This window comes from Triturus cristatus, chromosome 5_2 (genome assembly GCF_964204655.1).
Source record: "Triturus cristatus chromosome 5_2, aTriCri1.1, whole genome shotgun sequence".
NCBI classification, from domain to species: Eukaryota; Metazoa; Chordata; class Amphibia; order Caudata; family Salamandridae; genus Triturus; species Triturus cristatus.
Window position 1 is genome coordinate 774,591,757 of NC_140588.1, and position 18,263 is coordinate 774,610,019.

Consider the following 18,263-nt stretch of genomic DNA (forward strand, 5'->3'; position numbering starts at 1 on the left):
TTTGCATTACTGACTGCAACCTCAAACCCCACTCGGTTGTGAATACTGTGCATGATTCCACAGGATAAGCAGCTGGCTGTGTGCTAAGAGTCTGCTTCTGCAGAAAAAAATAGCTCCCCCTTTCCATCTAATGCAAATGTAAAATTACCAGAGCAATACGCAATAAATCTCTGTCTGTAATTCCTCTTTGCACACAGAGTCATAGTTTGAAAATAAGGAAGGAAACGACATTTCTTTGCCAATTTGAAAGCACACTTACTACTCTTTTTTTTGGCAAGTGATAAGTACTTTTACAGTCTGACACATTTTGAATCCACTTTTCAGATTCTTAAAAAAGCACATGTCCAAACAGCTTTTTGAGACCAGCAACATGTGTAACCTGGGTGACTGACTACACTCCAGCAAGGGCAACCAGCCTTAATGATGCTGAATGTATTTGCATTACTGACTGCAACCTCAAACCCTACTCAGTTGTGAATACTGTGCATGATTTCACAGGATAAGCAGCTGGGTGTGTGCGAAGAGTCTACTTCTGCAGAAAAATTATCTCCCCTTTTCCATCTAATGCAGATGTAAAATTACCAGAGTAATACACAATAAATCTCTGTCTATAATTCCTCTTTGCACACAGAGTCATGTTTTCATATTAGTCAGAAAACGAAATTTCTTTGCCAATTGGAAAGCACACTTCCTACTCTTTTTTTTGGCAAGTGATAAGTACTTTTACAGTCTGACACATTTTGAATCCACTTTTCAGATTCTTAAAAAAGCACATGTCCAAACAGCTTTTTCAGACCAGAAACATGTGTAACCTGGGTGACTGACTACACTCCAGCAAGGGCAACCAGCCTTAGTGATGCTGAATGTATTTGCATTACTGACTGCAACCTCAAACCCCACTCGGTTGTGAATACTGTGCATGATTCCACAGGATAAGCAGCTGGGTGTGTGCTAAGAGTCTGCTTCTGCAGAAAAACTAGCTCCCCCTTTCCATCTAATGCAAATGTAAAATCACCAGAGCAATACGCAATAAATCTCTGCCTGTAATTCCTCTTTGCACACAGAGTCATCTTTTCATATTAGTCAGAAAACGAAATTTCTTTGCCAATTTGAAAGCACACTTCCTACTGTTTTCTTTGTTAACACATTTTTCTGTACCAATACAAAACATGCTTCTATAAATTTACACATACAGCCTAGTTTTTATTGTAGAATGGTATCAAACAGCCAATCAGTTCTTTTTATTTTAAAAAAATATGTATGCCTCCATTTCCAAACTGTCTTTCATTCCTTTTTCCCATTCTACTGAAATACACCTCCTGAGTGCATCCAGATCTCCTTTGAAGATGTTCACAGTGTGGATTGTAGGGCACAGCTATGTCTTCTGGAGTGAAAAGTATGCAGAAAAAAGAGGTATGGTGAGTGACCTTGCTTTGCCAAATGTAGACATTAAATGGATTGGTCAGAGAGGGTTAAAGTGGCACCAATTGATGCCATTGGTGAAATCCTTCATGCAAATCCAACACCCTGACCTCATAATAGTGCACTGTGGTGGCAATGACCTAGGCACTTTGACTGGGGTAGGTCTGGAAATGCTTATGAAGGACACCTTTGCACAACTGTTTTCACTTTTCCCTAAAACTGCCTTTGTGTATTCTAACATATGCCAAAGGCAAAAATGGAACTGGTCCAATCAATTTTGTCCGCAGATTGACAAAGCAAGAAAGCACGTCAACAAATCTGTTTCTGCTTTCCTTCGAGACTATGGTATGGGTTCCATTTACCACAACAACTTGCGTTATGACATGCAAGACATTTATAGAGGAGATGGTGTACACTTCCCTGATGAAGGGAACAGAGTCTTCCTCTTGAACCTTAGACTCTGCGTCGGTACTTACTTGTAGGTACAACTAAAAAAGCAAATCACTTCATAAACACAACGGCTCTTTTTAGAGCCCCCTAATATCTAAACACTTAAATCTGATTTTTTTTTCTTCTTTTATTTTTTTTTTCTACCGTACGCGTACGGTAAGCTTACCGTAAGCTTACCGTACGCGTACCCCGCGATTTTTTTTTTTTAATTAATAAATGTTTTTTTTGTACTTTTCTGTCCTTCTTTGACCCCCTTTCAAATGTTAGGGGGTCTGTAACTCTCTTCCTTGCCCCCTTTTCAAGTTATCACCCTTTTTTTTCTGAGTGAAACACACAAAATGGTGGCCGCCGCATCCTGGTTTCGACCGATTCGAATGTTTACTAAGATCTAACAGCCAATGAGAATCGCGCTCGCGCACGTCACCGTACGTGTACGGTAAGCTTACCGTAAGCGCACGGTAAGCGCACCGTAAGCTGGCTCAGATATATATATTGATTTAAATGCTATTTTCTCAGGAACTACTGAACAGATTTACACCAGACCTACAAAAGGCACTTCCTTGACCTGAGGACTACCTCTCTGCCAAATTTCAAGTAATTCTGTTCAGCCGTTCGGGCTGTAGCTGTGTCTAAAGGTCCTATGGAAAAATGCATGGGAAAAACGCGTTTTGGGACCCCCCTTTTTTCTCAGCCCCCGCTTGACGAATCCCCCCGAGACTTTCAGGGTAGGAGCGGAGCGTAGCGCCCCACCTATTTTGAAAATTTCGCGAGGATTCGTCGACCGGCGCCAAAGGTATTCCAAATAGAATGTTGCGGATTTCCTATGGAAACAGGGTCCTAACTATAACTACCTACTGGCGACCGCCAGTAGGTAATATAGATATATATATATGCTCAAATTCCACTTTGAAATGAAGCACTCTCAGGCGGGTGCGGATTTACGGCTGTGGACGCCGCACTGCTCTGTTTTCCTCAGTTACGAAAGAAATTTCCGCACTCGCGGGGACGTTCAAAGAAAACTTTATTCTTCAATGACCAGCAACAAACGCATTTTGGCAAACTGCCTTCTTCGGAACCTTCCAAGTAACTCGGCATATAATGGCTATATATATATTATCTTCTGGCAGTCGCCAGTAGATAGTTATAGTTACAACCTAGTTTCCATTGGAAATCTCAAAATTCTATTTTGAATAACTTTGGCGCCGGTTGACGAATCCTCGCGAAATTTTCAAAACTAATGGGGCGCTCCGTTCAGCTCCTACCCTGAAAGTCTCGGGGTGATTCGTCAAGCGGGGGCCAAGAAAAAGGGGGGGGTCCCAAAATGCGTTTTCCCCATGCATTTTTTCATAGGACCTTTAGTCGCAGCTACAGCCTGAACCGCTGAACAGAATTACGTGAAATTTGGCAGAGAGGTAGCCATATGGTCAAGGAAGTGCCTTTTGCAGGTCTGGTGTAAATCTGTTCAGTATTTCCTGAGAAAATAGCATTTAAAAGCATATCAATATCTATACGCGCGCACCGTGCGCGCACCATGCCGTGCGCGTGTGCAATTCTGATTGGTTGTTAGATGTCGGTAAACATTCGAATCGGTCAAAAACAGGAAGTGTCGGCTGCCATTTTGTCTCTCGCAGTCTGAGGGGGTGAAAAAAAAAGGTGGAGAACGTGAACAGGGGGCAGAGTGGACAGGTCCTGACCCCCTAGACTTGGTCAGGGGGTCACAGAAGGACCCCCAAGGGAGAAAAAAACAATTATTGTTTTTAATAAAAAATCGCGAGGTACGCGCACGGCACGCACTGCGAACCGGGGACGCTCGGTGCATGAAGCGCACCGAGCGCCCACAGCGCGCGCACGGTACGCGCACGGTGAAAAACCTGAAAAAAAAAATTTATAAATACATAACTTAGCATTTAAAAAACCGTACAAATTCACTGAAAAAAACCATAGGTTTCACACACGTTATAGTTACGAATTAGCATTTAAAAAACCTTGCAAATTCACTTAAAAAACCATAGGTTTCACACATGTTATAGTTAGCTGGAAATTTCACTCGTAAAAAACCAATGAAATTCCCCCGTTATAGTTAGTGCAGGCAACTATAACTCACGCGACCGCAATCCTCTGCTGATGACGTCAGATATTACATCACTGATGACATATGTGTCTTCATGAAAAATAAATATTTGTAATATATGTATAGCTAAAGATTAATGGAAGAAGACATGGGTAAATAAGTGTCTAAATATAGTGTCATTGTCATATCAAACTAGTTCTGACTCCTCTAATCCATTGCATACAAATTGCACTAACCTTGTTATGGTACTAGGTATGGACAAAAGATGAGCCGGCCCTTAATCGTGCAATAATATTGGACATATTGGACTGTATGTGTCTTCATCATATGCACAAATACCATGGTTTAGCTACATACAAAAGCAGCTGGAGCTGGTGGGAAAGGTGGACTGTTTTTATAACCCTGAACTCAGCGTCAAAATGTCAAAAACCCAGTTGAAAGTGGATCTTTTATCTGTTTTAAAGGAGAACAGGGAGCGACTTGGAGACTGAGAAGAAGAGAGTTTTGAAACATTTGCCCCCAGTCTGCTCTCAACGTCTAGAGCCCTATCTCTCCTTTTTCTTTTGTCATTCGAAAAGGTTTTATCTTATTAGATTCAGATTTAGCATCGCACATTTGTTGGTTTCTTACCCCCTCAAGGCTTATTGTGATGCTGTCCTCGGACTATGTCCATGCGATTCTAAGTCAGCTCAGAACATGTTGCATTTTCAGTTTTTTTGTTGGCTTTATACCAAACCGAGGAGAGATTTTATTACCCCCCTATTAATGTTTTTAAATATTAGGAAATGTAGGCCGGCATCAGCTTTTGAATGATGAATATACATGCCTAATGGTGTATAATTTCATCTCTACAGCAGTTCGCTTACGTAAATCAGTTGGGAAATTAGGACTTTTTCTGGATTTTGTCATGACTTTTTGTATTTTGTGTGAGATTTATTTATTCATAATCTGTACATTTTAATGTGTTTATTGAAACTATTATATTATGTATTGATCGGTTGTTTTATGGCTCTCATCTGACACTTAATGAGTTAACCTCTGAATTTTGTGGCATCATGTGGGGCATGTGAGTTGTTTTTTGTATTTGTATCTTGTATGTCTGCATGTTGGCATATGATTAATGTCATGGAATGTTACTATTTTAATATCTGGTAACTCATGATTTGATGCCCTATGATGGAATATCATTTTATCACTTAGCTTATATTGTTGTTAATGAACTTTATTATAATGTCTGTTTTCTTGTAAATGATGTTCTCTTTTATGGTTGTGAAAAGAACCGAATAAAAGAATATATGACTGAGTCAGTCAGTCATGTTTGTAGCTCGGCCCACATGCGGTTTTATCACTGCCAGCTCTATTTTGTAGCCTATAAAATTGGGTCCAGAGCGCCCTCATCCGGACATCTTGTCCAGGGAACACCAAGCCAGTTGTAATTGGACCATAAGCAGTAAAAGAAACCAGGTTTCCAGGTTGCATGTAGGTTGCAAGGATAACGACACAAAACATTTCTCTGGTGGAAATTCCAGTAAACCATCTACAAATAGTTCCCACAACATCATAAAGAATTCTGAATATACATTCACTCTTATGAAGGACAGTATTCAACAGAAACTATTTCCAATTCGAATTTCCAACGCTCCAAATCACTATATCTCTGCCGTGTTGCCAGATCTAGCAAATAGTAGAATAGCCAGCAGGTGTCGCTCCAATCCCAGTTGCTGAGTAGGCTGAAATGAGAATCTAGTTAATGTGAAACTGCATTATAGCTACATACTCAAGAGAAGCACAAGCGTGAGTAAGAATAGATAGGTATTTATACTTAATGTAGAGAGGTTCTTTTCTCAGCAGTTTATATTTTACAGGATGTATTTTGCCATGACGACTGCCGAAATGAGTGTATGTTATGAGTGGCATTCGTTGAATCAATTTACTACCTCAGAGATACCTTATACCAAGTTCGTCAGTTTGTGAGATGCGGTCCATTTACCTGCCAAGTCTTTGCCAGAGAAGGAGAAGCCGTGGTGGTGCTGAGACTTCGCTTAATGGCACAGAACCAAATTACAACATTTTCTGTGTACCTTCGTTTGACACACAAAGTGCCACATGTGGGCCCCATTCAACAATCTTCCTTCCACACCTACACTTTATTACACACAGAAGTAATAGTTGGGTGTACATTTCGAGATCCTATTTCACAGAATAAAGGGCCTGTGGAAATGTACATTTTCAAATCGCACTTCAGTCAAAACTGCCTTTTTCCACGGCTTAACGAAAGGGATAGAACAAAAACACTCATGCCTGTTCTCAAACATTTCAAGATATGTTTCCCCCAGAAACAAACAACTACTCATGAATAAGACAAGAGTGCTTATACCTGCATGGTGGAAAGTGGAAGACAACACGCCAATATTTTTGGAGGGATCCAAGTTGCTAAAAGGTGAAAAATATTTCCATGTGGAGAAAACAGTAAAAAAAAAAAAAGTTTTGCTTTGTAAATGCACAATCTACCTTTTTTGCCAATCCACAATAAAGAGTGTAGAGTACTAATATGCAGAGAAACTGCTATGTGTGAACAATGTCATGTACTCTGGGTGTTTTGTGACTCCCCAGAAAGTTGGAAATCTTTGCAAATCATAGGCATATGACTAAAAATCATATAACTCTGACCTGCTACTAATCTTTTGTGACTTGGATTGTGCATTGCAAATGGTTAAATCCCGATTCATGAAATCAGCTTCTGTGGGCATTACGCTCTTATACGTTATTAACAGTAGCGGTTGCTACCCAAAAGGGGTGGAGGGGTGAGGGGACCGAGGGAAGGGGTGTGGGGGAATAAAAACAATATAAAAAAAAAACGTACCTTCATTCCGCTGACTACCGCCACTCCTCCGTCCTCTCTAGAGAAGCTAGGAACCAGGGAGCAAGCACACAGCCTCCCAGAATCCACCTGCCAATCACAAGGCTGCCTTAGCAGCATTGTCATTGGTCTGAGCGCCATTGTTCGGTGTTCAGACAGGGGCTGGCAGGCTGGGCATGTTCTGCAATAGTGCAACCTGGGTGGAGAACAGGCACAGTGCGCATGATGCTTTGGCCGGCACGAGATGGCCGACCAAAGCCTCATGCGCACATTTGGGGCTGCACCACTCCTCCGTCCTGTGAGGCACAGGGAGCCCAGCCCTGCCCCGTCCAGTCCTTTCAACTGCAAGCTGAATACTAAAAAGCAAAATTATAATAAAATGTCTTGGGGTGTAGATAGACCAAAATCATAATGGAAATATTTTCTTTGTGGAAAAATAAGGTATAGGTGGAATTGCACTTCTCCACTGAACATCAATTGGAATATTTAGGTCGGGTGTACAAAAGGACATTTTCACAGGTTTCATGCATATTCTTAGAGAGAAAAAGCCTTCTTTTTTTCAGTGTTCTCCATAATTTGTTTTGACCTTACCAGTGATCGTGCAGAAATTATAAAAAATGTGTAAACAGTTCAGCTCTTAACGTATGACAGTGATCCCCAGCATTTGGAGTTCAGACAATGATGAGAGGTTTAGTAAAGTTTTAAATGCTTTATTTCTCAATAAGAGAATAGTAATTGTTATTTATGTTAGTCAGATTAGTCTGTTTACAGAAATATCAAGAGAATTAAGTTAGAGTCAACATGCAAAAATAACAGCGTGTTCCGTAAAGGAAAGAGTCCCTCTCTTAATCTAAAGAACGTAACCTATCCTAAAAAGAACCCATGAAGAGTTCCATTTGGAAAAGAGCAAGATTTCTTGGGGCAACAATTTAAAAGTTACCAAGGATCAAACTCCCATAAAGAGCAGTTCTGGAAACTCATCCGAGTCCCCCAACAGTTGCAGTAGCAACCATTAAATCAAAGGAAATAATCGCAGCAGTAGCTATGATCAGAATAGAGAAAGAGGGAGAGTCTCCTAACAAATGCTAGGAAACAGATAATCACAGTTGGCAGTAGCTTACAACAATTCGGGCAAAATAGCACAGTCAAGTGCTAAGGAATATGGCAGGGAAAGGTGCACAGAAACTCTCTAGCTTGGAATGTGTACTATATAGAAACGAGAAAACATATGTTTCAGCTCCGGGGCTTAGGTCATCATCAGCCAATCTTCTGATGGTCTGTCATCTCTCCTCTCAATTCGCACGGTAAACGCTGGAGTCAACGTGGTGTTATCTGTAGTATCTAACATTTTATACAATTGTTATAATAGAGAAGGTTCTTACGGGAACCTTTGCACACCCTATTCTGTTGGCTTTTCAGTGTTCCATTGTGTGTTCAATGGACTGGTCTATAAATTGGAACATTTTTTATCTGCAATGTTCTGGTTAAGTCATGAGAACTATAAGTACATAGCAAGTGCATTTGTGTAAAACGATAGAAATCATATGGTGTGAGGAAGAAAGGAATACGGTTTCCTAAATACTGCACATTTCACAGCAATGACGGGTTCTGCAGTGAAATACTAGCAGTAAATCAGCATTTCCAAAAAGGTCTTCATTTGATTTAAAGAGGAAAGGTAAGAAAAATACAAAAGAAAATCAGGCCTAGTTGTGAAAGGTCAATAGAAATGAGAGATTTCTGCAAAATATTATACTGCACGGTAATTATTTCCACATTTAAGAAAGGCACATTTTCCACAGTCTGCTTTGTTATGCATTTTCTACGTTAATGTCCAGTTACATTTTTCATTAATGTAAAGTTATTTTTGTCTAAACATTTCAGCTTTCTCATGAAGTGTCTAGGATCCACTAAACAGGCTCTGGCCACATGACCGCTTTAAATGTGCAATTGCTTAGATCTTCAAATTACACAATCTGTTGCTCTGGTAAGGTGGCAGTCAAAATATAGGCTCTGCCGGAGTGCGCTCAAAATTCAGGTGTGTGGAGCGGTAGAGAAAGGCATATTTTCTGATCTGAAGTTGAACTCTTATTGCCTGTTATCTCTATAGCAGTTTGGTGATATGAAAGTTAATGTCCCTTACCTCAGCGGAAGAGCATTAAAACAGGCATGCACACTTCTGTTTCAGTTTCATATCAGCTTCGTCTGGTCAGACTTCTTCCAGGACTTAATATGTGTTTGGTAAGAACCCATACTTTACTGTACTCCCTAATTTGATGTGTTAGTGCAGATGAGGTAGAAAATGATCTACCCTGTTGTCCGCACAGAACGATTTCTGTCTGTTTGCCTGAGCGGTGGAGAGAGGTACTGCTAACTCAGTCTTTGACTTTAGCCTCTGTCTCCTGCCCTCGTCTCATTACTAGTAGCACCGGTCTCCTCCCTCGTGCTCCAGAGCAACAGTGAACCCATCTCCTGGGAAGCCCCTGCTGTAGAAAGAACATCCAAGAAGCCCATGGTCCATGGAGCCGAGAAGAGTCCGGGTGCTGCTGTCATGTCAGCTGAAAACGTGTCCTGAGGAGCCCGAACACCGAGGGAGATGAGAAAATGCTGCGCCTTCTAGTGGGAGCTGCTCACGGACACTGTTGTGTTCAGTGAAACTGGGCAGGAAGAGACTTCCATGTTTTTTAGACGATTTTACAACTTTTCTCAAAGAATTAACATGTTTAGCTGCTGGAACCCTTTGTGCTGAGCTGGCACTCGACGAACTCCAGCATACAGAACCCTAACTGAAATGTTTCTGCAAGAGATACCAGCACCCACAGCACTGCCGGAGCCCCAAGTCTTCAAATGTCCCACACTCAAGACCGACCCCACTTGGACCAGCTGTGTCTCACTGTTCCACTTGCTGCTTGGCATAGCCTTGCCAGAGCTTCACCATATTCGAGCTGCTTCAGTTTGGGACCTTGACATCCGGCACCCGGCAGTCGTCTCACCATGAAATCAACTCAATTCAACACGCGAAACAGCGTGATTCGACCCTCTCCTCAATTTGAATTGTACCTTTGCACTGAATTCAAAATGAATGCAAACGAGATTCATTGGATTGTTTTAAACCGATTTTTATTCTGGACAATTTTTGGGGTATATTCAAAACACACTTTTTGCTTCATGTCTCTGCGTTTGCCAAGTGTGTTATTTGACTTGTTTTATTACATTTTTATCTAACTTAGTTTAGGCCTTTCCGGGCAGTAGGTGTAAAATGTAGGTCTGACTGAAGATGACGAATCATGTAAAGCCCTGCCCACTCAAGAGAAGTTAGCGATGGTTTTTTAAAGATATTTGCATAAGTTTTACTTAAACGAGCCCAAGTTATTTAATATGTGACTGCCTGAACTGATGCGCATCAGATGCAAGGCGGAGAATGGAAGGTTTAAATGCACTCTGGGAGTGTGTTATGACTCTCTCTCTTTGGGGTAATATACACACTGAAATGATGGTGGTCCTTAGGGAGGATGTGAGTTTAACAGCCCACATGGCTATGCAAAGTTTTTAGGTAGAACATGTCCTACCTGGATAAAAATGATACTCTATGGCAAAGGTCTTATGCTGGAGCAGTGGCGGCTCCTCCGCAATGGTGGAGGAGCGTCGCCCCACTGCCTGATGCAGAGCCAGCAAACCAAAAATAAAACGATGCCCTAGCATCACTCTACTTTTTGTTTGCCAGCTTGTGCATGGTCGGGGGGTGAGGCATGGGTGGGTGGAGGTGGAGTGCTTGTGCACTCCCTAAGTGCTCAAGTGTGTTTGGCCGGCTATAAGTAACTATAACTCGTGCCCCCACAATGCACAATGTTGTCATCAATTATGTGATTTGAGAAGTCACCAATGATGTTATCAAAGTTATCATAGGACATGGTATGAGTGATGTAATATGTGAGTTCATAAGCAGTGCATGGTGAGTGCGCCAGTTATAGTGAACTTTAGTTAAGTAGAACTGGTAGATTTCATTTTTTTGTAGTTTAAAATGTTAGGTTGGAACTCACATTTTCATCTAATCACAACAACACTTTAGCCTTTGTTTTTTCAGAGAATTTTTTTTTTTTTTTTTAACATTAAGTAAGATATTATTACCATTCTGCCTGACCTGACAACCTTAGGGCGATCTTCCCCCAACTTTTTGCCTTCCTCCCTCCATTTTTTTGACCTTGTTTTTGCTGCCTTTAGGACGCTTTACCACTGCTATCCAGTGCTAAAATGCTTGTGCTCTCTCGCCTAAACATGGTAACATTGGCTTAACCCTAATTGGCATATTTAATTTACTTATAAGTCCCCAGTAAAGTGCACTAATAATGCATTTAGTCTGTAAATTAAATGCTATTAGCGGGCCTGCAGCACTCTTTGTGCCACCCACCTAAGTATCCATCTAAACATGGCTTAGGCCTGCCATTGCAGAGCCGGTATGTGCAGTGTACACTGCCCCCTTGACCTGGCAAGATAAACCTCTTGCCAGGTTAAACCTTCCCTTTCTATACGTATACCTCACCCCTAGGTTTGGCCCTGTATGACTCACAGGGCAGGGTGCAATGTATTTAAAAAGCAGGACATGTAATTTTAAGTTTTACATGTCTTGTTAGTGAAAAACTCCCAATTTTGATTTTCACTACTACAAGGCCTATCTCTCCCATAGGATAACATTGGGATTACCTTATTAAATTGTTGTAAGGGTAATTCACAATTGTGAAGTGATGGACTTTTCAAGTTTGGTGTCACTGGACTCACAATATGAAATCAAAACGTATGGTGAAGTTGGATTTTAATTGACAGTTTAGCAAATGCCACTTTTCGATAGATTGCATTTACTTACTATAGTCGTTTGGTGCCTGCTGCCTTTCTCTGTTCAGTCTGGTTTGGGTGACAGCTGGGCTTTATATGGAGGACCTCTGTGTACTGTGAAGTCCCCCTCACTTCAACGGCACAAATAGGTATAAGAACCGGACCTTTGACTCCATAACTTCAGTAAACTTCTAGACATGTGACTACTCTGCCAGGAAGAAGAGCTGCTGCGCTGCTGAAAGTACTGCCACTCTGCTGGACTGCTGCTTTGCTGGACTTAAGTCTTGCTGTGTTGCCCTGCTGCCTGCTGTTCTCATGCCTGGGTGAGAAGGACTGGACCTGCATCACTTGCACCCAGAGTGACTCCAAGGGCTTGCCCCCTGTTCTAAGTCTCAGGGATATCAAAGACTTCCACTACCTGCAAGTTCTACAATCTCTTAGTCTGCCCTACCAAGTGGTGTCAGCTCAATCCTGGACCCATGAAAGGGAAACCTAACGTGCTTCAACAAACAAAACCCGCGCATCCTCATTGGAACCGGCGCATCTTCGCCTGGGTCATAACCAGTGCATCTTTGTGTGGATTGGAGCTGGTGCAGTCTCATTGAAGTATGCAACGGAGCCGGTGCATCACCCTTATAACCAGCGCTTCACCATCAAAATCAACACATTACCTGCTGTGAGAGCAGTAGCCACCTATCACCTGTGGAACTAACGACTCGCGCTCGGAACCAACGCATTTCCGGCATTGCATGGAGAATCTCGACGCATCTCACCCACTGCATGGCTGGGAATGGACGCATCACTTCGGCTGCAATTCCCATCTTCGTCAATGTTGACACAAGCCCAGATCAAGGTACTTTGGTTCAGTGGGCCCAAGTGGGTCCCTGTATCCGGTCCGAGCTTCATAGAGGTCAGCCTGAACTTTTGACTTTGCCCCGGTTCAGCACGACCAGATAACCCACTCAAGTGCTTATTGCTTCTAAGCGCTATTTTTAATTTATTCTTTAAAAATTCATATTTCCACTTCTACTTGTTGGGTTTTTGTCTTTTTGGGCACAAATACTTTACACATTGCCTCTTAAGCTAAGCCAGACTGCTCTGTGCTAAATTGCCAGAGGGTGAGCACAGGATCATTTAGGGTGTGTTGTGACTTACCCTGACTAGGAGTTTGACTCCTGCTTGGACAGGGTGCATGTCTCTGCCAACCAGAAACCCAATTTCTAACATTGGAGATCAGCAATGAGGGTATGACTGGTGTTTGTAAAGTGCCATACAGTAGCTAGGTGTACACTACCCATCTACATTCAAGATCATTTGGGATTTTTCCAATTTCTCAGTTATGCATTTTCCATAGGTTTTCCTCAAAATTATGTCTATGGCTGGTTCTGCAACTGGAACCATTGTGTTTGAGCTGGCCAACTTGGAAGTCTACATACACAGTGGCTCAGATAAGAAAACGTCTGCAAAGGAGATGGGGGTTCCGGCCAAGAGTGCCACCAAGAAGGTGGAATTTCAAAAGATGCTGACAGCCTGGGCAGAAGCCCACTCCAAAGAGAGTGATGTATTGGGAGAGTCTGGGAATGGCTCTTCTGAGAAACCACCTACAGTGGCTGAGGGAGGCATCCCTTAATTTGAGATCCCTGTGAGAGCAGGGAGCAGTGTCTCCACCCATGGCCTATCCCCTGAAGAACTGGCCGACAGGAGCGAGGAGAGAAAATTCAAACTGCAGCTGGCAAAATTAAAGATGGGAGCTGAGGAGAAGAAGGCTGAAAGAGCCTTAGCAGAGAAGAAACTACTTTCTCTTGAACTGAGTCTAAAATAGCTGACATTAAGGCCAGGCAGTCTGAGTCCAGCAGTAAGGGTGGCAGCATACATGCAGTAGCTGTTGGAGACAAGGGTTTGTAAACCCAAGGATTGGGTGCCCAGTTATGTGGTGGGAGATGACATTGATAAGTGGTTTTCTGCTTATGCGGTTGCACTGAAGGTAGTCAGGGTTCCTGATGAGCACTGGGGGGAAAGTGGGGAGGTCTGTGGAAACTGATGCCAACACTTGGGAAGGAGATGCTTTTGACATTAGAGGTTGGGGACCATACCAAGTACACTCCTATGAAAACCATTTTGATTGCCAAATGTGGACTAAACCCTGAGCAGTATCACCAAAGATTCAGGGACAATCAAAAGCTCCCCAGCCAATCCTGGGTAGGTATTGTTGATTATTCCAGTAAGGCACTGAATGGCTGGGTTTTGAGCACCAAAGTTAGTGATTTTAATGGGTTGTACCATTTGATCATGAGAGAGCACATGCTCAGTATCTGTTTTTCAGAGTTGCGCCAGCACCTGTAGACAGTAGGAAGACAGACCCCAAGAAGCTTGCTGAGGAGGCTGACTTCTGGGCTAGCATCAGAGTGTCTATAAAAGGTATCAGGGCACACACAAAGGTGGTCAGGGTTCCCAACAGAAGAAAGAGAGGGAGAAAAGCTTAAACGCAAGCAGTTCTCAAAGGCCCCCAAAATAATGCCCATGGGAGTAGTGGTAACCAGTACCAGTCTGATCCTAAGAGGAAGGGGTTGTTGACCATAAGAAAGGGAGATTTGCACCCCAATATGCAGTGCTACAAATATCAGCACAACAAGGGTGACTTCAAATGTCTGAGGGCACAGACCCCCATCTGTGGGCAGACACCAGGGTTGGTGAGTATAGCAGTCGGCGAGGAGGTAGTCCCAGTCAGTTTGGGGGACAGACCGAGGTGTCCCTAGTTTTCCTGGGGGATAGATAGTGCCAACAACCCACATGCTTTCATGTACTTAAAAGTGTAGGCAGTGGGTCACCATTATTGGGCTATGGGTGGAGGCTCTGCGACACACAGAAGCCAGCATGACAACAGTCAAGTGTCTTGGTGTCTGTAGAGAAAGTCCTACCAAACACATTCCACCAAGTCGCAGTCACCGACAATTGCAAGAACCACGTATGGGTGGCTCTGGTTCCCTTTGAGTGGGGGGTCTCCCGTTCTCTGAAAAGTGCTGGTAACCCTGCCATACCTGTTGATTGTTTGCTAGGCATTGACCTGGAGCACATTACCTGGAGGGAGCATAAGGAGAGACCACCTACTTGGTGGATCTCCAGACCCCTCAAAACCCCCTAAGGGTGCTTCAAGTAAACAGACTAAAGCCTCACTTTGAGAGTCCAAAGTGAGCATGCACCTTGAGACAAATGTGGAAGAGAAGAGTGAACCTCTCCCTGACCTCCTCTCTGAATAGGAACAGGATGGATCACTGGGTCAGATCTTTGATGGCAATACCCTGAACCCATAGATGCATTGTAGGGGTGTGTAAGGGACTAATATGAATATTAAAATACAGGAAACCATTTTTTTCTCCACATGCAGGGAGTCACAACACTTCCCCCAATAATGTTTTAAAAAAAGTTTCACACACTCATTTATACCCATTCAGAAGCTAATGCACTCACTCACAGACACACAAGGCTCATGCACTCACTCGCAGACCTACTCAGTGATTCATGCATCCACTCACATACCCACTGAGATATTCATACACGCACTCACAAACCCATTCAGAAACTCATGCATCCACACACCGACCCACTCAGAGACTCAAGTACCCACTCACACACCCACTCAGAGATTCACGTGCCCACTCACAGACCCACTCAGAGACTCACACACCCACTCACAGGCATACTGAGACTCACACACATACTTAGAGAGCCACTCTGAGACTCATGTACCCAGTCAAAGTCCCACTGAGAGACTAACATACCCACTCAGACACTCATGCACCTACTCTGAAAACCATTTAGGCACTCATGCACCCACTCACAGATCCACTGAGAGACTCGCACTCATGGAGCCACTCAGAAAATCACACATCCACTCATGATCCACTCTGAATGCATGCACCCACTCAGAAATCCATTCAGGCACTCATGCACCCACTCACAGACCCACTTGAGAGAGACACAGCCACACTCACAGACCCACTCAGACACTCATGCACCTACTCAGAAATCCATTCAGGCACTCAGGCACCCACTCACAGATAAACCTGGAAGTCACACACTCACTCACAAACCTACTGAGAGACTTACACATCTATTCACTGACCCACTTAAAAGACTTATGAACCCACTCACAGACCCACTGAGACACTCAGACACCTACTCTCAAACCACACAGACACTCATGCTCCGACTCACAGACCTACTCAGACACTTGCACTCTCACTCAGCGACTGACCTACCGACTCACAGACCCACTCATACACTCATGCACCCACAAACATACCCACTCAAAAACTCATGCACCCATGCACAGACCTATTCAAACACTCACACATTCACTGACAGACCTACTCAGACACTCATGCATCTAGTCACAGACCCACTGAGAGACTTATGTACCCACAGATCCAATCACATACTCACTGACAGATCCACTCAGGTACCCAGTCACAGACCCACTCAGACACTCATGTACCCACTCACGGATCCACTCAGGCACTCATGCACCCACTCATAGACCCATGCACCCACTCACAGACTTATGCACCCATTCAGACCCACTCAAACACTCATGCTCCCACTCACAGGTCTACTTAAACACTAATGCACCCACCTACAGACCACATTAGACATTCACACAGCTGCTTACTGAGTCATTGCCACATGTACAAAGTGCAACAGAGACTCAGAAATGCTAAAGTTGCTGTGGTGCATTGAACGTGTGCTTTTGGTTTGCTAATCAACAATGGATCCGCGACTCCAAAAATATCTGATTTTAATTGAAAATTAACTAGTGTTTGGTAAAAGTGCAGCTCTTAGGAGAAGTTTTGTGCTTATTGTGTGAAGATGATTACTACAAATAAAACAGGATGCAGTCTTTCAACTTGTTCTGTAATATCATGTTGCCTTTCTCAGAGAAATGAATTTCTTCACTTCTATATATATGCTCCATGTCAAAGCGCAAGTTGTTGTAGATGGATCCCATGCTGTGGTATGTAAGGAATACAGAAATAGTTTTATTAACATGTTTCCAGGCATTGTTTATCTGTGGACAGAATTTGTTTGACCATTTCCATTTTTGCCTTTGGCGAATGTTAGAATACACCAAGGCAACCAATGGAAGCAGTTAATGCTACTTTAATCCTCTCTGGCTAATCCAAGTAATGTCCACACTAGGCAACCCAAGTGCCAGTCATTGCCATTCTTCCTAGCACATTATCTAGTCAAAACCATAGCTAAGACCCACAATCCACACACTAACCATTTTGAAAGCAAACAGCAGTAGCACACTGGAGAAGGCTAAAGCTGAAGGAGGCAGTTTTAAAAAAGAAAGACTATAAAATGGAGGACCCGACCTGATTTAAAAAAGGACATATTTTATTGGATTCTGTAAATATGTTAGTAGTTAAAAATAGTTAGTAATTTAAAAACAGGTAGGTAGCCAGATCTGTGATTGACTCTGGATACATTAAAAAGAAGTTATGTTATTTTGGATATTTATTTATTATATGTTGGAAAACTTTTAAGAAGCTCAAACATGACCCATACGGGTATCAGAGTGCTGTACAAAGCAGTGGGAGTGGAAGGAGGTAAAAACATGAATACAACATCAAAAAGGGACATGTGAGGTGCCAGAAAAGCAACAAAGTCTAGTGGAGCAAGTGGAAAGACAAAATTACAATGTTAAATAGAGGTATCAACCCATCTTGTGGGACATGTAAAGTTCCAGAAGAGCAACAAATCTTGTACGGCACATAAAGAGACAGAATTAAAACTTTTGAACAGAAGGATCAAAGAGTGTCAACAGGAAATAAAAGTAAGTTACAATGGCTTCGGGACTATTGCTATAGATGGTCATTCATGAGTAATCATTTGACTTGTGTTTAAAATGAGGTGGTAGAGGGATTTTATCTGATCTCGGGAGGAAGAGCATTTCAAATTCTTGGTGCAAGACCAGAGACAGTACGATTGTAGGTTGTTTTCTTTTTGAATTTGGGAGGTTTCAACAGTAGGGTGTTAGAGCTTATTAGGGTCCAATTCAAACCCATTAGTTCAAGTTTTTTTTACCAGGTAAACGGCGGTGTTGGAGTGAATTGCTTTGTGCATAAGGCAAGCTATCTTGAAACGGACCCTTGCTTCGATAGACAGCTAGTTTAGTAAAATTAGGTCTCGTGTGATGTGGTCCTGTTTTCTGGAACCAGTGATGAGTCTAGCCGAAGAGCTCAGAGTGGCTCTTAGAGGTGCCAATCTAGCTTTTGGTAACTCAGCTAGGGTCACCATCCGTACTCCAAGCGTGAGATAACTAGTGATTGGACTGCAGACTGAATGTCCTCAGAAAGCAAGAATGGCTTGATTTTCCTGAATGTGTTGAGCTGATGATTGGCTCCCCTTATAGTTGCTCTGATGTAATCTTGCATATTCAGGTATTTGTCCAGAGTTATGCCTAAACGGGGGGTGCATTTGAGCGCTGGAAGTTGTTTCAGCCAGTCTTGAGTGGGTGCAGAGTGATTGTGGGGGCAATCAGGAGGAATTCTGTCCTGAGAGTATTTATGTTATGTTATGTTATAAATTTATATAGCGCGCGATTACCAATGGTGTCCTGGTGCAAGCAAA